Genomic DNA, 23,444 nt, shown 5'->3' on the forward strand with positions numbered 1-23,444 from the left:
CTTTTTTTTTTTAATTTGTCAGCCCTGACCTTTCTTCCAATTGTACTGTGCTAGAGATAACAGCTAAATCTTTAAGTAATCCAAGATAAATAAGAAAGACACTTTAAGAGAGCCAGAGTGCTCCTAGATTGTTGATTCCTGTGACTGAGTGAGAAAAATGAGTGTATCTGTGTAGTGGAGAAATAAATTCTGGGCAACCTTAGCATAGTTGTCTAGTTTTGAAGCATTAAGGCCAATTTATCAGCCATTACATTCTAGTTAAGTACTAATCAAGTTTATGTTTCCCTCCAAGCTAAAGAATAGAGAAAAACTCTGATTGCAGCGATCACGGAAACCATCTATTATGTGCCCTTGAAATGCTTGTGACTTTAATTTCTGTGAAGAGCATATGCTTATTGTGTCTAAATGTCAGTTTCACAAAGGCCATACGTCTTAAGTGGGACAGGCAACTCACTGAGACATAATTTGCAAAATATTGAGTTCTTGCTTTATCACTTCCCACTTTGCCAGCACCCCCACTCCCTGCTTTTAGGCACATTTCTAAGACGTCTCCTCCTGTCCTGAAGTGTATATATTGATGCAGATTCCAAATTCTGTTCCACTTGTGCCTTTGAGAGCTCCAGTTCCCAAATGATCTCCATTCCATCTTTCAAACTTACGCAACATTTGTTATCCTTGAAATTTATGTGACAAGCCAGAGTTGTGGCCATGTATGCATTTGCTTCCGATAGTCTCAAATTTACAAAGAGTAGAGGGAGAAAGCAGATGCCTCAGGGCTCGGATTAGCACTTGTGCTCAGTAATAAGGGACTTGCCAGTAATTAAACCCCTCAGAATAATGAAATGATTGTACACAGTACTGAGGGATCCCCACCACTTGAATGCTCACCAGAGCTACAGGCGAGGAGGACCTGGGCTTCAAGGATCAGTATTCACCAGCTGGATGTGTTCTTTCGATATTTGTGAAACATGACATTGTTCAGAGGCCTTAAATCTGCATCTTTGTATAGAAGAAATACAACACTGGGCTCACAATGTATTTATACTTTAGGTTTTAGAGCTTCTAGATCTAGGGACTAAAAATTTTGGAGTTCTTTGTTAACCAGAGAGGTAAATTGGAAAGAATTTCCTAGCACTGGGGACAGAGGTGGGGACTAGCTATTGTCTACACACAGGCAAGAGGGAGTCTCCTCGCTATGTTATTGTAGTTTCAGTTCAGAAAGCAACACTTAAAGCTATTTAGATGGAGGGGAGTGAATAGGGATGAAGAGACCAATTAACCAATTTTTCTTGGCCTTTTCTCACACATAGACACGTTCTGTTCAACACCCCAGTTTTGATGTATTATTTTAATTAATCCCAGTCTTTTGATTCCTGCGGAAAGAAGGTTAGCAAATGTAACAATGCTCGGGAGTTTCTTTATCGTAAAAGACACATAATTTCAAGCATTTAATAAGGTAGATTTATTCTGGGTAGTTTAGCTTGCACATTCACTCAAACAGCCCTCCCCAAAGACAACATTAAAAATGTGATTAGTTAGCTGCCATCAATAACACAAAATAGGAAAATGCTCTCTGAAGGGACAGCTTTGTGGAGGGCACTGCACAGTGTGTAGTAAAAATATATGGCCTAATAAGTTTACATTTGCAGGCTCATTTGTTAAAACTCTTGAATTTCTAATTTGTGTCGGGAAGATAAATGGATGGAGCCACAGTAAAGTGTGAGATTAATACTGATGGATGAGGATGCAGTTTTTCGCCGGTCTCCTTCTTCCTCACAACCCAGTAGGCAGTTTATAGGAAAACCAAATGTAAATAAAAAGGAAAACGTTATTGACTCTAGTTTGAGACCAATTACCAGGTAGTTGGTTTCTTTCCACCCTACAGTGAAGGGAAATTTCTATATAATTTAATTATTATCCTTTAGTAATCAAAAGGCTTATACTTTATAATTTGACTTTCTAATATTGGCCACCAGAAGATCTATTCCGCAAGGAGCAGTTAGGGATTATCTTTCTTGTCGTTTTTCACGAGCTGTTTCCTCAGTTAGACTATCTCGAAAAAAAAAAATTCGGGTACAACATGGAAACAATACGTGGGTTCTTAGAAAAGGCAGAAAAAATATAGTGGGCTTTTTCATAGTCAAAGATTTAGGAAAACAAAGTGTGTAGCAAAGGAAACTGGTAGCAGAAGGGAAAGTTAATGCCTTTTTTTTTTTTTGTCTTAAACCTCCTCCTCAGAACACAACACCCAAGGCCCTCAGCAGGCCCCTGGCCTGGAGTTTCCTAATCTTTAGGGATTTCTTGCCCCTGGGCACTGATGGCATCAGATCAGAAATGGCAGCAATGGCCAATGGCAGAGAGAAAGGGACTTGATGCCCAAAACATTTAGTTTGACAAAACACTTAGTTGCTCTAAAATCATGAATGAATGTTCAATACATTTGAAAATTATAGTTCCTGGCCTGACCTGTTGTGGCGCAGTGGATAAAGCATCAGCCTGGAACACTGAAGTAGCCAGTTCAAAACCCTGGCTCCCCTGCTCAAGGCACATATGGGGGAGTTGATGCTTCCTGTTCCATCCCCTCTTTCTTTCTTTCTTTCTTTCTTTCTTTCTTTCTTTCTTTCTTTCTTTCTTTCTTTCTTTCTTTCTTTCTTTCTTTCTCTTTCTCTCCTCTCTAAAATGAATAAATAAAATCTAAAACAAAACAAAACAAAACAAAAAAACTCAAAATGAAAACCCTACCTCCTTTGACTAATTATGAAACATGCTCTAAATTTTGTGCCAATATATTACAGGGTTTTCTTGGAGGGGTGGAAATCAGCAACTAGGTTGCCCTCTCCTCTTCTTCGTTCTACCCACCCTCTTTCTCCCCCTTTCTCCTTCCCTTCTCTGTCTCATACCCTTTCTATCAGGGAGTCATCACACACCTGAAAGCAGTCTCTAGGAAATCACCCACCCTCCCTAGTGCCTCCCTGCGTCCACCTATCTCAGCCAGTAGGGGGCAGTGTGGCCCAGAGGAAAGAGCTTTGCCTGGGAAACAAAAAAATCTGGGAGGTGATTCTGGCTCCACCGCTTACAAGCTATATGGTGGACAAATCATTTACCTTCTTAGAGTCTCACTTCCTTAGAGTTTTACATCTCTAGAATGGGGACAGTATTTATAATAAGGCCTATGTATGGGATAAACATATAACAGAGCTTTAGAAAGTAGTTCAAGCCTGACTGGTGGTGATGCAGTGAATAGAGCATTAACCTGGGACACTGAGGACCCAGGTTCAAAATCCCGAGGTCACCAGCTTGAACCCAGGCTCACCAGCTTAAGTGCAGAGTCGCTGGCTTGAGCGTGGGATCATAGACATGATCCAATGATTACCGGCTTGAAGCCCAATGTTGCTGGCTTTAGCAAGGGGTCACTGGCTTGTCTTGAGCCCTTGGGTTGAGGCACATATGAGAAGTAATCAATGAACGTGATATACTATGAGATGATGCTTCTTACCTCTCTTCTCTCTCTTTCTCTCTCACACAAAGTAGTTCAATGCTCGATCCTTAATTAATCTGAAAAATAACCTTCAACTATTAGTAAAGAATTTACGAATATCAGTGTAGAGTAATTGTGTGGTTATATCTGTAAGTGTCGATGTTACCCACAGAGCACCTCCACCGACGTGATGCCTGGGGTCGTTGTTAACAGGTGTTAGCAGAGGAGCTGCATGGGGGATTGCGGTGTGGTTCTGAGCCGGGCCTCTGCTGCTACCGCTTCTCTACAACAGAAGCAGCCAAGGCTGCAACTGGGATGTGTGCTGGCCTCAGGCTAGTGGCCTCCAGGCTTAGACTGGCCTCTCCTGAGCCCCAGGAGCAATTTTTAGCCTGGGGCTCTCTGGAGAGATTTCTGAATAAACGACTGTATATCTGTCCATCTGACACTGTGCAGCTTGGCTCTTCAAGGAGCCATCTCTAACTGGCAGTTCAGGTAAAGCTAATTCTAGTGCTGATTGGCTTTGTGTGCTCTGCTACAATCAGTCCTGGAAACGTGGCCCTGTCTCGAGATCTGCTGTTCCTTTCATCTGCTTAGAAATTAGCAGGAGGTGCTCACAAGTGCAGCAGTCAGCATTTATTGAGCACTTACAGTGCTTTACCAAAGGACCTCTTTTCATAGGAAAGCAAGAAAATAGACTTCGCCTATGTGTAAGAGGTGACCCGGAGTCATGTCTGCACCTGACATTGAGTGCCATGGAATAGGGTAGTTGACAGGCACACAACCACAGATTGGATTGGTGAAAGAGCAAAAAGTTCAGCTATAGTAATTGTTTTTTTTTTAATCGGGAGATACTTGTCTTAAAAAATGAAGCAATATGTAGAACAAAGATGAGAGGTTTCTGAATTTTCTTTGGTGAATATTATTTGTAGAATACCCAAAGCTGCAGATTACTTTAGGAAATTCTAGGAATAGATTTAGCATGCACTTAAGGCCCCCTTGCTTAGGGCTAAGCGGAATTAGAGGAGGTATAAAACACACAGAAGAGATGCATTCTCTTTTTATGGGCTCTTGATTTAAGGTCACTAGAGGAATTTGTGTTGGTGAGTGAATCCTCCTATTGACTCTGAAATGGAGATAAGGGCATTTTCTGAGTCTGTTTAGGTGAATTTGTGGTAAAACATGGAGAAGCAGATTAATTTTGAAACTTCTAGGACTATATTCTCTTAAAAATTCTGAATGGCTTTCTGTTTACTAGAAGATGAAATCCAAGCTCCTTAACTCAGCATACAGGACCCTTTGTAATTTATTTCTAAAACTCATCTTTGTAGCCTCATCTTACATTCTCTACCAACGCATTCTGGCCTCAGTTACATGGAACCCACGTATGGGTTTCTGAGAGCACTGTGCTTGCAGGCAGTGCCGAGCTATTCAGATGCTTGTTCCTGGGCTGGAATGTTGTTCTTGGCCCCTGTTGGTGCCTCTGCTCCTGAACCTCCAAGGCCATGCTCATCTGTTGCCTCCAACCAAGCAGCAGTGAGCACCTTCCTTCCCTCTGCTCCTGCCTCCTGCTTCTCTCTTAGTACTCAGCTATCATCTGGCGATTGTCTGTTTGGTTGCTGCTTCTGTTCATAAACTATGAGCCCTTCAAAGAGAGAAAACTGTGCTATTGTCCTCACACACAGTGTGAAGACATAGACACAAGGAGTCGGAGGGGAGCCATTGTTCCCACTTAGTGCCTTGGCATTTTGTAACTGGGAGCAAGGCAAGATGGATTGGCAGTGTGATTGCTGGAAGAAGTCAGTGTGTCGTGGCTGAACACATTCACAGGTACTTTTAGTGTGTGTATGGTTGGAGTAGGGTGGGGTGGCAGGGGTTGGCTAAGCCAAAAAGCAAAGGCACGTTTAAGGGCTTAGGGTGAGTGATCGGCATGGAGGTTTCTGATAACATTTCCCATCATTATTCTAAAAGGGTTATATATTTTAAAGGGATTTTCAGAATCATTAATGAACATGTTTGTGGCCTTTTACTCTTTAATGTGGTAAAAGGAATACAACTTTTTAGGTGATAGTTCCCAGTCTGTTTCTGGTCGGAAGAGACTATGTATTGTTAGTTTGAATAAAGCACATGTAAATGAATGTCAGGTCCTTTATTTGGAGGCCACAGACTTTCAAATCTGAAATGTCATTTGGTTAAAACAATAAGGAACTCCAGTTCCTATGTCAGTAATCAATAACCGGAACCTTCCCGTATCAATTCCCTTGAGGAATCAGAATTTTAGGAAGGATTAGTTCTTTAATGAATCCTCGGAACTTTGCTTTCCATCTTCTTCATGTTGATGACACGCATGCATCCGTATATCCACATTTGCCTCTCAGTGGGAGGCATATTTGACATTTCAGAGACTACGAAATATGATCTACAAAATAAACACTGCTATGGTAATTGTGATGGTTGATCATCTGTTTAATGTGATGTCAGTTAACTTTGAGACTGTAAATTAGGCTGGTTTGATTTGTTATCAATTTTCAGTGCTGTTTACTATCTTGAACAACAACAAAAAACCACACAAAAAACAAAAAACCAACCCAAAACAAAACCCTATAAGAAGGAGGCAAGGAAGGCTTTTTATGGGCAGAACTGCAGGTATTTTTCAGAATCTGATTAATTCCAAGACACAAAGGTCATTTTATGTTCTCAGAGTTGAGGAAGTATATTCTAAACAATGGACACATCACTTAAATCTTTATGTTATTTCATGATTTTGGCAAACTCCATTCTATAGAGAGAACCAAGGCCTCTTTTTTAGCTTTTATTGATTAAAAAAATAATTTTATGAAATGTTGTGAGTCAGGGGTCCCCAAACTATGGCCGGCAGGCTGCATGCGGCCCCCTGAGGCCATTTATCCTGCCCTTAGCGCACTTCCGGAAGGGGCACCTCTTTCATTGGTGGTCAGTGAGAGGAGCATAGTTCCCATTGAAATACTGGTCAGTTTGTTGATTTAAATTTACTTGTTCTTTATTTTAAATATTGTATTTGCTCTCGTTTTGTTTTTTTACTTTAAAATAAGATATGTGCAGTGTGCATAGGGATTTGTTCATAGTTCTTTTTATAGTCTGGCCCTCCAACGGTCTGAGGGACAGTGAACTGGCCCCCTGTGTAAAAAGTTTGGGGACCCCTGTACACATTTGGTGAGTTTTGTGCTTATATGATACTATTACTTTTGTTAAAATACTCAGTTTTTAAAAACAATTTAACAATGCTTCGTGCAGGACCTCGCAGGCGGGGTGTGCACCAGCAACAGGGTCCGGAGGTGGCGAGGAGCGGACGGCTCGACTTGCCACGTGGTTCGGGTTCTTAAAGTCAAGGGTCGTGTTCTGATGTAATTCCACCACCACCCGGTCGCAGGGGGTGAATGAAGAAGCGATCCATAAGCCCTGACGCCGTCGGTCTCGGACATCTGCAGGTCAACAGAAACCTGCATCTCCTGTGATTTCACCACGGCAGTCCCAACCACGTGAGCACACGGGGAGGAAGCACAACGCTCTCCGGGTGGAGGAAAGAGTGAGAGGCCCCTGCAGGCCCCAGGCCTTTCTGTCTCCCTTTCCTGAAGCATAGTCAGGCTCTCTGCTGGCGAGGCAGGGTGGTCAGGGCGTTCTCCACCTCCAGAAAATGGGTCAGTTTTGCAGCTACTCCACCAACCACTGCTCTTTTAACCATATGTCCTGCTTCTGCCCAGCACCAGGCAACGGTACCAACTGCAGCATCGGCTACAACTGCCAGCGCAATTCACAGGTAATCCAGTAGTTATGATGCTCCCTGGAAAATAACAGATGAACAAAGACAGTATTATGTAAATAAATTTAAAACCATTCAGCCTGATCTAAACGAATTTATTCCAGGATCTGTAGCTAAAGAGTTATTTATTTATTTATTTATTTATTTATACAAAATCAAAACTTTCTATTCTTGAACTTTTTCACATTTGGGAACTCTCAGACTTTGATAAAGATGGAGGATTGTCACTGGATGAATTTTGTGCTGCTTTTCATCTGGTATTTGCTGGGAGGGATGGCTGTGACTTCCCAGAACCCTCCCCCACCTGAAAGTTTAATGCCCAAACTGATTGATTTGGAAGATTCAGCAGATGTTGGTGATCAGACAGGTGAGGTAGATTATTCAGGTTCTCCTGCAGAAGCACCTCCAAGCAAGTCACCATCAATGCTGTCACCAAAGCAGACTTGGCCGGAGATGAATCAGAGCAGTGAGCAGTGGGAGACATTCAGCACACGCTCTTCAAGCTCACGCACTCGGACGCAGTTTGATTCTAACATTGCAACTGATCCTGATACTGCTATTGTTCACCAGTTCCCATTTGTGTGACTCCAAGCAAAGTCCATATGCCGGAAATGGAACTTAAAGGAACTGGCAATGGTCATACTAATCCCACTAACCCATTACTTGTGAAAACATCTGACCTTTGAGAAGAAAGTAAGATAAATTGGTAAGTGAAATTTGCCTCTGGAAATACTGTAGCAGATGGTTACCATAGTTCAGACTCTTTTACTTCAGACCCAGAACAGATAGGGAACAATGTAACCCTCACAGCTCCTGGTCCCGTAAAGCAGTGGTCCCCAACCTTTTTTGGGCCATGAACCGGTTTAATGTCAGAAAATATTTTCATGGACCGGCCTTTAGGGTGGGACGGATAAATGTATCACGTGACCATGACAAGCGTCAAGAGTGAGTCTTAGATGGATGTAACAGAGGGAATCTGGTCATTTTTAAAAAATAAAACATAGTTCAGACTTAAATATAAATAAAACAAAAATAATGTAAGTTATTTATTTTTTCTCTGTGGACCGGTACCAAATGGCCCGCAGACCGGTACCGGTCCGCGGCCCGGGGGTTGGGGACCACTGCCGTAGAGCACCGCCCAGTGAATGCTGATGACTTAATAACTTTCACTAATACCTCACCTCAGCAGAAACCAGAACAACCCAATTTTGCCGATTTCAGTCCATTTGAAGTATTTGCTGCATCAAATGTAAATGAAGGAAAAGACGATGAAGCTGAGAAACATCCAGAATCTTGCCAGTTGAAAAAGCTTCTGATCCTGCAAGTTCTCTTTGAGTTGGCAGAACATAATGAAATGGAAAAAAAGAAAGGTGCTAGTGCTCCCACCAATGTGAGCAAAGGTACAGCACCTCTTGCTCTACGACCCAGACACGTTCGAAGAAGATTAAAATCAGAAGATGAATGAAGGCCAGAAGTTGATGAACATACACAAAAGGCAGGTGTCGTAGCTGGTGTTATTGCACCACTGCTTCTATTCCTAGGCCTGTTGGGAAAGCTAAGAAAGCTACTCAGGCATCAATCAATTAGATGCAATAAGGAAACCAACACGGTTTTGGCCAGGTTGAATAGTGAATTGCTCCACCAGTTAAAGGATGTTCTTGAGGAGAGAATTTCTCTGGAAGTTCAACTGGAACAACTTCGACCATTCTCTTGCCTATAAGCCAATTGCTGTTAACGTGAACATACTCATTTCTAAGCAGTTTTGGGTTCAAGCCTGTCAGAGATCCAAACATTCAGCTCACTATTTAGTTTGACATTAAATTTTATGATTCTCTTTTCGCCCTATATGTTCACCATTGTATTTAAGTATCTTTTATTTATTTATTTATTTATTTATTTTTTACAGAGACAGAGAGAGTCAGAGAGAGGGATAGATAGGGACAGACAGACAGGAACGGAGAGAGATGAGAAGCATCAATCATTAGTTTTTTGTTGTGACACTTTAGTTGTTCATTGATTGCTTTTTCATATGTGCCTTGACCGGGTGGCTACAGCAGACCGAGTAACCCCACCAGATGAGCTCGCGCTCAAGCTGGCGACCTCGGGGTCTTGAACCTGGGTCCTCCACATCCCAGTCCGATGCTCTATCCACTGCACCACCACCTGGTCAGTATCTTTTATTTTTTAATTTCAACAATAAAAGGATGACTTAAAAAAATTAAACAATGCTTAAATGTCATATAGACCCTTATTTTAGAATTGAAGTTGTCATTATACTTCAGATCCTGATTATGTGGAAGACTTACTTGGAATATAGAAACTTTTATGTCCACCAAATTCCATCTTTTGTAAATACGATAGGAATTAAAAAATCTCATATGTGAAATAAATCTAAGAGGTGCAGATAACCTCCAACCCAGCTCAACAATCATTTGGTGTATGCTACTGCAGTAACCAAGGTAATTCTTGCTTTCCTGTCTTGTGTTGTTTACTATAAGGATATGTGTTTATGGGTGTTTAGAATTTAAGGGAAGGAAAGGAGGAAAGAGTATACTTTGGAAAGAAGTACTAATTTCAAAAAATGATTTTCTAGTTGTATCATAATAGCACACACACAATTTAAAAGTCGGGGCTTTAATGAAGGCTGAATGGAACTCCCAGCCCAACCCCTTTCTTTTCAACCCCTTAGAGTTGTTTCCCGAGACAACTACCTTCAAGCCTTTTGTTGTTCCTTATGGCCTTTGCTTTTGTGTTTTTATATAGTATGCTTATACTGCTACTTACTTAAATTGATTTAATCAACTTTAAATGTATTTCTTGCTGTTTTGGAGGCTGGAAAATCCAAGGTCAAGGTACCAGACAGGTTGTCTGGTGAGAACGTGCATCCTGATTCATAGATGGCCTTCTCGCTGGGGTGAGGAAGCTCTCTGGGGTCACTTTTATTTTTTATCTTTATTTTATAAATTTAATGTTTATTTTATTGGCTTTAGAGAGAGAGGAAGGGAGAGAAAGAGACAAGAACATCAATCTGTTCCTGTATGTGCCCTGAGGGGAATTGAACCAGCAGCCTCTGTGCTTCCGAACAATGCTCTAACCAACTGAGTTATCCGGCCAGGACAAGGTTGTCACTTTTCTTGCGGGTATTAAGCCCATGCAAACAGCTCCACTCCCATGACCTAATCAATCACCTCTTCAAAATTCCACCTTCTAATACCATCACACTGGAGATTAGGTTTTAATATGGATTTTTTGAGGGGAAGGGGCAAAAAAATCTGTCCATAGCAACCATATCCCCAGTGCCTAGAAGAGGACCTAGTACTTAGGAGGTGCTGATAAATATTTAATGAATAAATGAATGAATGATTTTGGAAGCAGCCTATTCCTGGGATCCTGTATATCATTGTTAACTTCATCCTCTGGCCCCATCTACACAGCGCCTTTCCCACAGATCTCTTAAATAGATAAAAACTTAATGTTATAAAATTTGTTCTATTGCCCTATTCAATTTATTTAAATATAGCTTAGAATGCTGGATAATAAATAGATGATTAAATGACTTAAATATGATTATTGTGAATTTTTCTGTAAAAATTTTTGTTTATGAACTCCTTTGACAGTTTTGGGTGGGGGGAGTGGGTGGGTAAATTTGAGTTAAATTATTTACCGCACAGAAAATTTTCTTTGAACATGACTTGTGGTAAATATCTATGTGTCTTTTCGTGCTTGTTCTATGTATGCACATATGTATGCATGTGTGCATGTGATTTAGAAGCTGGGCTGGTTACAGAGTGAAAGATACAGTCTATGCCTATCCCATATAGTATGTGCTTAATCTCTAAGTTTCCTGATAAAAAATATTGTTTTATTACCTGATGTTCTTCATTTAAAATAGAAAAATATGGTCCTTGTTATAACATAATTAAAGGCAAGCACAAAGTATTATTAATAAATCTACTTGAATTGGGCACAAAGTTCATTTGCTTCTATTTTTTAAATTAAAGATTATTATTGATTTTAGAGAGAAATGAGAAAAGAGAGAGAGAGAGAGAGAAAGAGGGGAGGAACAGGAAACATCAACATATGTGGCTTGACCAGGCAAGCCCAGGGTTTAGAACAAACAATCTCAGTGTTTCAGGTCAATGCTTTATCCACTGCACCACCACAGGTCAGGCTCATTTGCTTCTTTTATATGACTCTTTCTTCTTCTTGGAAAGAAACCCTTGTTTGTGCAAGTGTTTTCACACATACTTACAAAAAAATTATGATGAGTCCTTCACAGATACGATTCTATTTAACTTAAGAGCATATGGCAATTTACATACAAACTGCTTTATGTTTAGAGTAAAAAAAATGCCAGTACAAACAGGAAATGTTAAATATAATGATATTTTTATACCATGTAAATTTATTGCCCCATTTGAAAATTAAACTTATAAAGGAATGTGATGGATATCGCACAATGGAGTCGCCGCAGAAACTGTGTAACATCACTGAAACTGTGGGTTCACTTTCAGGCTGAGTGCACTGAAACTGTGGGTTCACTTTCAGGCTGAGTGCTGCTTTACTGGTAAATAATTTGACTGCTGCAACACTCTCATCTTGGAATTCTGAATAAGCCTACCTAGAAAGCAGAAAGAATGTTCTGGATGTATTGAATTATGTGTGAACAAGTATTCTTCACAGTCATCCTCTCAGGAATGGGAGTGAGATGTTGGTTGGTTTCCTTATTATATTTGCTTCCCTCTGTGGAGTTTACTATGGTTTGGTGCTTCTGAGGTCCTGCAAGAAACCTGGGTCTCAGATCACTATCCCGGGTTATACAAAAAAAAAAAGTACAAGGTCTTTAGTGAGTGAAAACTGAAGAGATTTACACTGGCCTCTTCAAGTAGAATAGAGTAGACTAGGCAAGGAGGGAAACTTGTCTGAACAAAGGATGTGCCAGACAGACAGTAGCTCTTATATGATTTAATCAGAGCTTGTGTTTTTATTCCTCTTAAATTTTGAAGGTGGTGAAAGATATGTGCGAACATCTATGAGTATATATAAAAACAAATGTGTGCATAAAATTTTGTATCTAAACCATCCAACATAACTCAGGCCTGACAGCTGGATTCCCTTGGAAAATGAATTGGTGGAGAGAAAATCTTTAAAGGAGTTATAGGCTCTTTTGGGATCGTAGAATGAATTTTGACTTGTGTTCGGAGACTACATTACCACGAGCAGTACAAAGATCTAGATAACATATCCCAGCCATAAAGAAAAAAGATAAAACTAGAAAAATGGAAATTTTGCATCAACTCAAAACTTGGACAGGAGTCAACAGGGAGTTGTTCTGTTGTGATTTTCAAGCACAAAGGTGTCTGCTGCTCTTTCTTGATGAAATGCTGGGATGGGAGGTAAATTGTGTATGTTTCAAGCCTTTGGAGCAGACAGATAGGGGTCTAGTCTTACCGGCACTCATTATAAAGAATGCTCTCCCAGAGTGGCCTGGTACTTAAGTCTTGGCAATCACTCACAGGTGTGCTGCCCCTCACCCCCGACTGTGAGGATCTCATAGTCTGAACCTCACTGCTGGTAGAGCCTTCAGAAAGAATTTCAACTGTAAATTCTTTCCAGCAGCCTTTACTTTTGTTCAATGACTTTGCCAAAATAAGATAAAAGAGGTTAAATCGACCTAAACTCAAAATTCTTCTTGGTTATGATTCAAATGTTTTCTTACACCTTCTTCAAGGAAGTGTTCAGGCTGATCTGAACATTCCTTGCCTCAATAAAGTCTCTATTGTTGTATAGCATGGAGTATGTGATAGCAATAAGAACAGCTGGTCTTCCTTTCCCAGATAATTATACAGGGGAGGTACCGCTACTGTTGTTACGATTTGAAAGAAGAGTAAAGAAAACTGAGGCCAAGAGAAGAGGAGTATTTTGCCCATGCCACATGGTACGGGGTGGAGTAAGGAATTAACTTGTTCCCAAATGGAAGCAGTAATGGTAATATTACACTCAATAAGTATTTAATACAGTAATAAGTGGAATAATTTCAATCGCAAACCCACTGTTGTTAGTGTACAAGTAATATTTAGCTTTTTAGAATCACCTTCAGAAAAAATTCATGGAAACCATTTATTACCCCCAAGCATACTGCCAATAACAAATAACACTCTATAATAAAATAAAACTTTAAAATTAGAGAGGCGCTTTAAAAATAGAGAAAGGTAATCCAAATACATATTTAATTTTTACAAGAAATGTGTCAGATAAATAAACATTATTACCTCTGTTTTATAAGGCTATAGAGGCTCATGACTTGCTCACATCTGTCCCCTGTCAGTGGTTTTTGAACTGTATTCAATCAGGCTCTCCTAATTTAAACCTTTTCCTTCTGCGTGCTTCTTTTTTCTCTTTTCTACTGACACAAGCAAGTGACTGTTTAAGTCCCCATTAGGGATACACTGAGAGGATATACAAAATGTATTTCATGGCTGTCCTACAAAAAGCACCTCAAAACAACAGAAAAACAATGATCCGTCGGTGCCTCTTCCCACTTCTCCCTAGACTGTTCGGAGGATGCCTGCTTGTGTAGCTTCCCTGAGGCTGCAGGGCAGCAAGCGAGCCCATGCCATGGGGCCGAAGCAAAGTGGTCAGGTTGCACTTATGTGAATCTGGGGGGAGTCCTCATAGAAACGGTCACTGTAGCAGTAGCCAAAATAAGAGACAAGTAATGCAGCTCTGAATAGACAAGTTCAATATAGACAAAGCAACAAATACACATACAAAAGTAAATTAATGAAAAGTAAATGTGCATTAAAAATGGGACAAATATATATAAAATGTAGTAATATGTCCAACTATATTAACAATACAATGAAGAAAAATAAGTTAAATATACTAAAGACAGAGATGGTCAGATTAGATTAAAATATTCTAGTTTCCTCTAATGCAGTGGTCCCCAACCTTTTTTGGGCCATGGACTCGTTTAATGTCCGAAAATATTTTCACGGACCGGCCTTTAGGGTGGGACGGATAAATGTATCACGTGACTGAGACAAGCATCAAGAGTGAGTCTTAGACGAATGTAACAGAGGAAATCTGGTCATTTTTTAAAAATAAAACATTGTTCAGACTTAAACATAAATAAAACGGAAATAATGTAAGTTATTTATTCTTTTTCTGCAGACCGGTACCAAATGGCCCATGGACCAGTACCGGTCTGCGGCCTGGGGGTTGGGGACCATTGCTCTAGTGCCATGAGACATGGTCAGGTGTGCCATGGGGAAATTAAACATGGGTCCCCCAACTATGGCCTGCCTGCCGGATATGGCCCGCAGCCAGCTGCCTCCATCCGAACATAAACATTCCCTTCACAATCCCTCCAGCTACTAGCAACAGGAAGAGTGGAGGCACAGGGAATGCTCAGTGACCAATCACCTTCTAGGATTCATCCCGACCACTAGCGATGAACCAATAGTAGGCCGCCTCTCATCCACACCCAGGAAGGTCCCCGCTTGAGCTGCCCCGCACTTGTCATTGTGTGGCCGGGGCGAGTAGTTGAAGCTGTTTCTCCTCCCCATGGTCCCGGTTTCTAATCCTGGTCAGGACTAGAGGTAAATGTTGACACCACTAGATGAAGCCTCAGATGGTTATGTCTATCCTGAGGGTGTATATAAATATTTGACCTTTTTCTTTTTAAAAGAGGCCCCCACAGAGGGTGATATACAATGCATCACAATGTTATCTAACTTTAAAGCTAAAGTTTGCTGATCTTCCTTTGGACAGTTTTTGGTTATCTGTTGCCAAGGAGTTCCCCATTCTGGCCAACAAAGCTATTTTGACATTGCTCCCGTTTTCAACCACATATCTATGTGAGCTGAGCTTCTCAAGCTTGATTGCGATAAAAACTAAAAACAGAGAGAGACTGAGAACTGTTGAGGAAGAGCTTCGTGTGTGTCTTTCTACCATTCCTGCCAGGATATCCCTTTTGTGTTCATCGAAACAGGCCCAGGTTTCACACTAAGTGAGTATAAATACATTTAGAAACTATATTATTAACTATATGTATAATATGTACTGTGTCAGAGTGTCATTTTGTGTCATTTTGGTAGGTGGTGTGCCCCAGGATTTTGTAAATGTAAAAAATGTGCCGCGGCTCAAAAAAGGTTGAAAATCACTGCTCTAGTGTATAAAAGTGCAAAATGGTTTAAAGAGTGAACGAACAATACACTAGGTAAATTATAACCAGAACAAAAGAAGTGTAGATATATTATCAGACAAAATAGGCTTCAAGACAAAGAGCATCATGAGGAATATAGAGGGTTGCTAATGATAAAATAATAAAATTTAGGAAGCGATAGGAACTCTAACTCATATGCCTCTAACAAAGTATGTTAAGCACATAATGCAAAAATTGATAGAACCAGGGGAAGACGAGTCTACCAGCAACAGAGAGAAATTTATTACATTTGTCTCAATTGTCATATCTAAGAAAAACAATTTAATAAAAGTATAGAAATTCAAACAACATAATAACAAGCTTGAAATAATAAAAATCTGTACCAAATCTTAAAGAATACACATTCATTTTAAGTACACATGGAATGTTTATGAAAAAATGATCATGAACTGGATATAAAGGCAAGTCTCAACAAATTTCAAAGAATCAGTGGTGTGTACACTTATACGTAATTTCATCTCCCGGATTTTTAGAAGTTCTTGAAGCCTTCTGGTAAACCCGTGAGCAACAACTGTGTAAGGTGACTCCTCATGGGAAGTACCGACAGTTACCAGATGGGTCTACGACCTTGGGTTGGTGGTGCTGGGCAATAGTTTTGCTGCAAGCTTAACGATAACATGACAAACTACTTTCAGTGATGCTTAGAGAAAAAGATATACCCTATTTTCCTTAAGAAACCAGCAGCTAAGCAAGAGCTGAAAAGAATTCAGTTAATCAGCCACTTCTAGTAAGGGTAGTTTTTGGAAATCTAGCTGAACCAAGGTGAAGAGATCTTTTGTTTATTAGAGAGGAATGAAAAATTTTTAGGTGTTGAACTATGTCAGAGGAGGTCAGATTATACGAGTTAATGTGAAACTAACCAACTCTGCAATGGCTGTTTCATGCTGTGTCTACAGTATAAGGCCATTTCTTCCAGGTAGTACGTGCTATATGTATAGTCACATACAATTTTAATTTTATGGGTAATATCCTCATTTTGGTTCTTTTCCTGCATTTTCTTGTTGCTCATTCTGTATAGTTGATGGCAGCCCCTTAATTCCTTCTCCTTTACACTTGAGTTATTAACGTAAGTGATATGAAATTAGGTGGACACATATATATTATAAAACTCGTTTGATTATTCTTTCTTTAAAGAGGGTTGATAATTCTGAAGGCAGGGAATAGTAAGGGCTGCTTAGGCACTAAACTTTACCACTGACATTACCTGTTAAGTATCTCTAAAGGAAATAATAAAATGGCAGCTTTTTAGAGCCCATTCGTGACTCATAAAATATGGGTTAAAACTTCCCATTTTATATACTTTTACTTCTGTAATAATTACAGTAAGTGATAGAACAGTGCAAAGCAATCAAGAAATCAACTCTTTCAGCGGTAGAGCGTTGGCCTGGCATGCGGGGGACCCGGGTTCGATTCCCAGCCAGGGCACATAGGAGAAGCGCCCATTTGCTTCTCCACCCCCCACCCCCTTCTTCCTCTCTGTCTCTCTCTTCCCCTCCCGCAGCCAAGGCTCCATTGGAGCAAAAGATGGCCCGGGCGCTGGGGATGGCTCCTTGGCCTCTGCCCCAGGTGCTAGAGTGGCTCTGGTCGCAGCAGAGCAAAGCCCCGGAGGGGCAGAGCATCGCCCCCTGGTGGGCAGAGCATCGCCCCCTGGTGGGCAGAGCGTCGCCCCTGGTGGGCGTGCCCGGTGGATCCAGGTCGGGCGCATGCGGGAGTCTGTCTGACTGTCTCTCCCCGTTTCCAGCTTCAGAAAAAAAAAAAAAAAAAAAAAAAAAAAGAAATCAACTCTCTCAATTCCTACGAAGGTCCACGGGCTCTCTGAAGTTGATTCAGATCCTACGCTTGAAAAAGTCTAAAAAAACAGCTTTATAAAATAAAAAATAAATAAATCAAACAGAAATGAGATCCTCTCCCCACAAAAAAATTCAGTTAATAATAATAATGCTGAAATGAAAGATCTGCAGAACCCTGGCGCTCAAACAAACGGGCTCATTTCTGCTCCAACATTCAGGATGACCCCAGGAAATTTGCTCAATGTCTCCACACCTAAATATGCTCACTCAGTAAATGGAGATAATAATTGTACATAATGAACTTTGTCTTCTGGGGGCTAATTGAACTGAAGTATGTAAATACACCAACACCAGTTCTGACACACGGCAAATAGTCAATAAATGTTAGTTAATATGAACTATCATTATTATTATAATTAATAATGAAAACTGTGTTCTTATACAGGTCCATGAGATTGTTGTATGTCTGATATGATATTTATGAGGCTATTTGACTGCTAGCCTGTCTATTTTTTTTCTCACCTTGGTATGTGTATCCACTAGTAAATCCAAATTGACTTGTTGTAGTAAAAATACGTTTTCACTAACTTGAGTTAGTCAGAAGACAGTCTATCTATTAGCTTTTTGAGTGCTGTGTATATGCCTGTGATCTTCAAAGCACTGCTTTTTTTAATTGTAGGAATGTCATGGTCTCTGATTTCATGAATTTACGGTAAAATAGAGTTCCCAGACACAGGTACAAAGACTGTCATATAACAGAGAGAACTAAGAAAGATGTTGTGTTGGGGAGGGGAAGTGTTGTGCCTGAACAAATACTCAGATTTAAACTAAACTGATATTTGACCAATAAGCTACTGGATTTCTGAACCCTTCTCAGAATTTATTGCTATTTGGTATTAAGCCAATCACCCATGGCTCTAAATTGAAACATTAGCTGTGATATGCAGTAATCACTTTAAAACCCCATTGCAATACTGTTAGGATAGTATGGCCTGTGTTCGAAGTCAGGAGAAAAGAGAAAAGCTTTTTAAAAAACATCTGCACCGCTACTCAGTAGCTTTCTGTTTTGGTCTTCCATAGGTCTTGTATACTTCGCTCATTCACTTCATTAACAAATTCAACAAATATTTTTAAAGCTCCTGTTATGTACAAAAACTGCGTTAGGCACTAGGGCTGTTTAAGCTACACTTTTCAAGTTCAAGAAGCTCATAGTCTAGTGAAAAATAATGCATCACTAGATATATTATTATATCATGTGGTAAATTCCATGACTGAGGAATGAAACAGTGAAGTATGCATACTTTTCCTTGAATTAGTTCTCGTGTGTCTCAGAAAAACAAAAAGTTTGTGAAACGTGTACTTGGGCCCTTTGTTGCTCTGGGCAATCTGGTACAGAATCTTTGATTTTCTATTCTACACATTCCTGCCCCTCCCTGAATACCAAGGCCGTGGCACGGGTTCTCATCTAAAATACCCCCAAAGTACTGAAGACTTCTGACTTGAGATTTCTCCTCTTTGAAGGTTAGAATTTCAATAGGGACATTTTGAAGAAACAACTGCTTAAATATAAAATGAAAAGTCAATAAGCTAGAGACCTTTGGCTGGGGTGCCTGCCTCAGGACTCTGCCTGTCTATCATGGAAGGTCTTGTGTCATGCAGTAAAAAAGAATGAACCTTGAATATGACAGACCTGAGTTTTAATTCTGGTGCCAGCATATAACGGCAGTCTTGAGCCAGTTATTCTGCCCTTTTGAGTTTGGTTTCTTATTATTAAAAGAAGATAAGAATCTCTATTTGAGACAGCCATTGTGCATATCAAATGAGGCCAGCATGTATGAAATGCCTAATGCAATGTTCTGTATGTTGCAAGCAATAACACATAATGGGGAGAGACAAACAAGAGATAAGACTACTAACTAAAATAAAAGCCCCATGGTAAAGGCTATGGAGGACATAAAAAGCAGGGAAAAGAGAAAGACAATGTAAAGAGGGTTTGCATTTGCAATTTTAAATAGAATGGGCCAAGATGGTCTTATTATAATATGATATTTAAATAAAGCCAAGAAAAAGTGAGGGAATGAGTCACATAGAAATCTGTAGGAAGAGAATTTCAGGCTAAGGGAACAGCCAGCACATACCCTGGTGTATCTTAAAATAAACAAGGACACCAGTGTCTATGGACAGGAATGAGCTGTGTGTGTGTGTGTGTGTGTGTGTGTGTGTGTGCGCATGAGTGTTGGAGGGGAGGAGGCAGGAAGCAGTGGGATATGAAGACGGAGAAGGGGGATGGAGATCACTTGGGCTCTTGTTGGTCAATACAAGGGTTAGGCTTTTACTCTGACAGAGACTGAAAGCTTTGGATGGTTGTTGCAGAAATCTGACTTACACTTTAAAAAGAATCTCTTTGGAGGGATAGATAATATAATAAAGCAAAATATAAACCAATGACTGATAGAATCCTCTGAGCATGGAGATATATGAATTCATTGTAAATTTTTTTCTTTGTTGTAAGTTTGAAATTTTTCATAATAAAATTTTAAAATTTATTTTGGTTGCTGATTGGAGAGGAGACCAAAGGAGCCAAAGCAGACAAGTTGGAGGCCACCACAGCAGCCAGGGGACAGGGGGAGTGTGGAGGAGGTGGCGGCGCTGGAGAACGGCTGCACGTGGAGTAAAAGAGACGAATCGAGGATGACGCCAAGTTCTTGGCCTGATCAACTGGAAAGATGGAGTTACCCAGACTGGAGAACTGCCAGGCGGCTGTATTTCATGCTTTCGTTTCAGAAGGACCCTTAGCCCACTGCAAAGCAGGCAAGCTGGTCTTTGTGCCATGCTTTCCCAGGGAGCTTCCCTGACGTCCCCTGACTCAGTCACCCCATGTGTCCTCTCCCAGCCTGACACACTCATGTTGCTTACTGCACATTACTATCTAAGCTTCGGTATTGCTATGGGGTAGAAATGCACTGAACTTGGAGCCAGGAGGCCACGAACTTCTGTCTCAGGGGTCCCCAGACTTTTTACACAGGGGGCCAGTTCACTGTCCCTCAGACCATTGGAGGGCCAGACTATAAAAAAAACTATGATCAAATCCCTATACACACTGTGCATATTTTAAAGTAAAAAAATAAAACGGGAACAAATACAATATTTAAAATAAAGAATAAGTAAATTTTTTTAAAATAATTTTATTTTTAATGGGGCGACATCAATAAATCAGGATACATATATTCAAAGATAACAAGTCCAGGTTATCTTGTCGTTCACTTATGTTGCATACCCATTACCCAAAGTCAGATTGTCCTCTGTCACCTTCTATTTAGTTTTCTTTGTGCCCCTCCCCCTCCCCCTTCCCTTCTCCCTCTCCCCCCTCCCCCTGTAACCACCACACTCTTATCAATGTCTCTTAGTTTCACTTTTAAGTCCCACCTACGTATGGAATAATGCAGTTCCTGGTTTTTTCTGATTTAAGAACAAGTAAATTTGAATCAACAAACTGACCAGTATTTCAATGATAACTATGAGCCTGCTTTTGGCTAATGAGATGGTCAATGTCCGGTTCCATATTTGTCACTGATAGCTGTAACCAGTGATATGATGCGCTTCCGGAGCCCTGACGCGTGCGTCAGTGTCACCAGAAGTAGTACTGTACGTGAGCGACGCCATGCTTTGTGGTGCTGCCACATACAGTACTCCAGGAGCCACATACAGTACTCTCACTGACCACCAATGAAAGAAGTGCCCCTTCCGGAAGTGCGGCGGGGGCTGGATAAATGGCGTCAGGGGGCTGCATGCGGCCCTCGGGCCGTAGTTTGGAGACCCCTGTTCTGCCTAAATGCATCACTTAACTTCTGAACCTCAGTTTCTTTTCATAAAATAAGGTTAAAAATGCACACATCAGGGATATTGTTGGGAATTGAGAAAACAAACGAGAGAACATTTAGCATGAAACTCTTGTCCATAGCAGTTTTGCTCTTTCCTGTTTTGTTTTCCTTGCATTTCATTTCCGATTAAAATTTGTCTATTTTGTATCCAATAACCCTGAAGATCTTTGAGATATATATATATATTTGTTGTTTGTTTATTTGTTTTTGTTTTGTTTTGTTTTTTTGTTGTATTTTTCTGAAGTTGGAAATGGGGAAGAGTCAGACAGACTCCCACATGCACCCGACCAGGATCCACCCAGCATGCCCACCAGGGGGTGATGCTCTGCCCATCTGGGGCGTCGCTCTGTTGCAACTAGAGCCATTCTAGTGCCTGAGGCAGAGGCCACAGAGCCATCCTCAGCGCCTGGGCCAACTTTGCTCCAGTGGGGCCTTGGCTGTGGGAGGGGAAGAGAGAGACAGAGAGAAAGGAGAGGAGGAGGGGTGGAGAAGCAGATGGGCGCTTCTCCTGTGTGCCCTGGCCGGGAATCGAACCTGGGACTCCTGCACGCCAGGTCGATGCTCTACCACTGAGCCAACCGGCCAGGGTCAAATATATTTTGATGTATTATGAATTCCATGGGATTCCTGGAGTTCCATGGTGACATTCTGAAATGAGGCACATTGACCTAAGAGCCGGGACATGTGAGTTCTAAACCTGCTTCCTCTACTCATGAGCCGAGTGCCTTTCCATGGATTTGTCTTACTGTCTTGATATTCCCCTCCCTATTAGGTGATACTGCCTATTAAGTGCTTACCTGCAGAAGTCTACTGAATTCCCACAATGACTCTTAGAAGTAGATATTCTCTGATTCTGGAGGCAGTATTCTCACCTGGTTAGCCTAAACCATTCTAGACTCTAAATGCAAGCTTTTAAGCCCAGTTTGTTTATGTCTGAGATGTATTTAGTAATATACTCATTTAACAGTAAACATTTAATTTTTTTAATTTATTGATTTTTAGAGAGGGAGAGAGAGAGATTTGTTGTTCCACTTATTCAATTTATGTTATTATTGGTTGATTCTTGTATGTGCCATGAATGGGGATAGAACCCACAACCTTGGCATGTTGAGATAATGCTCCAACCAACTGAACTACCTGGCCAGGGCCTAACAGTATATAGATATATTTTTTTCTTCTTCTTTTCCAAGTGAGAGGAAGGGAGATAGAGAGACAGACTCTTGCACGCACCCTGACCAAGATCCACCTGGCAACTTCCATCTGGGCCCGATGCTCTGCTAATTTGGGGCCATGCTCACAACCGAGCTATATCTATCTATCTATCTATCTATCTATCTATCTATCTATCTATCTATCTATCTATCTATCTATATCTATCTAGGGCCTGAGGATAAGGCTCTGTGGAGTCAGTGCCTGGTTGATGCGCTGGAATCAAGGCTGCGGGAGGAGGAGGAGAAGGGGTGGGGAGAGGGGGGGGGGAGCGGGAGGGGGTGGAGAAGCGGATGATCGCTTCTCCTGGGTGCCCTGACTGGGAATTGAACCTGGAACATCCACACACTGGGTTGATGCTCTACCACTGAGCCAACCGACCAGAGCCTAGCAGTAAATATTTATTGACTGCTTAGGCATTGGGTGAGCTGTAAGGTGGCTCTTCTGGAGCCCCTCACAATCATGCTCATCCAGCTGTTCCCTACGACTTCTCAGGAGTCATCACTCAGTCACTCATAGCAGCTAGACTGTGAAGAGCTGGGAAAGTTTTCATAGGAAGGACTTAGGGAGAGCTGGTAGGGACTGAAATGAGAGAGAATTGTGAGAGAAAATGAAAAGTTGTAAGGTCATTGATCATTAAAGTGTTTTCCTTAGAGTTGGCTAAGGAGGGTGTATTTAAAAGAGATTAAGGGTATCTCTTTTGAAGATTTGATGACTTGTTAAGTATTACAGTCTTTTGGGGACTGTTTAAAACCGTCCTGTTAGGATGGAAGGAAATAGACCAAATGAGCTCTCAGGCCTGGGGTAAGGTATTTAACAAATTACAGTATCATTACAATGTTGTTCTATGCCACTTCTAAATTCTTTTTCAGCCTCAATAGGTAACTTCTCCCCTTATCTCCCATATCTGTGTGACTGAAGGGAAAATGCCCTCCTTACTGTTACTAACTTTGTTCTCACGAGAAGCAAAAACAGGCCCACTGGAAAGGCAGCAAACTGGAGGGAGATTTGAAAGCTCTTTTAATACCGTTAATGTGGCCATTCCAGGAAGAGGAAAAGTGGC

The 23,444-nt window shown here is 40.9% G+C and overlaps 1 pseudogene; it reads left to right on the forward strand.

Moving 5' to 3' along the window:
• The first annotated feature begins 1,734 nt into the window (after positions 1–1,734).
• LOC136404173 (ralBP1-associated Eps domain-containing protein 1 pseudogene) lies at positions 1,735–8,994 on the forward strand (annotated as a pseudogene).
• Positions 8,995–23,444: the final 14,450 nt, after the last annotated feature.

The sequence above is a fragment of the Saccopteryx leptura genome, chromosome 4, assembly GCF_036850995.1.
Source record: "Saccopteryx leptura isolate mSacLep1 chromosome 4, mSacLep1_pri_phased_curated, whole genome shotgun sequence".
NCBI classification, from domain to species: Eukaryota; Metazoa; Chordata; class Mammalia; order Chiroptera; family Emballonuridae; genus Saccopteryx; species Saccopteryx leptura.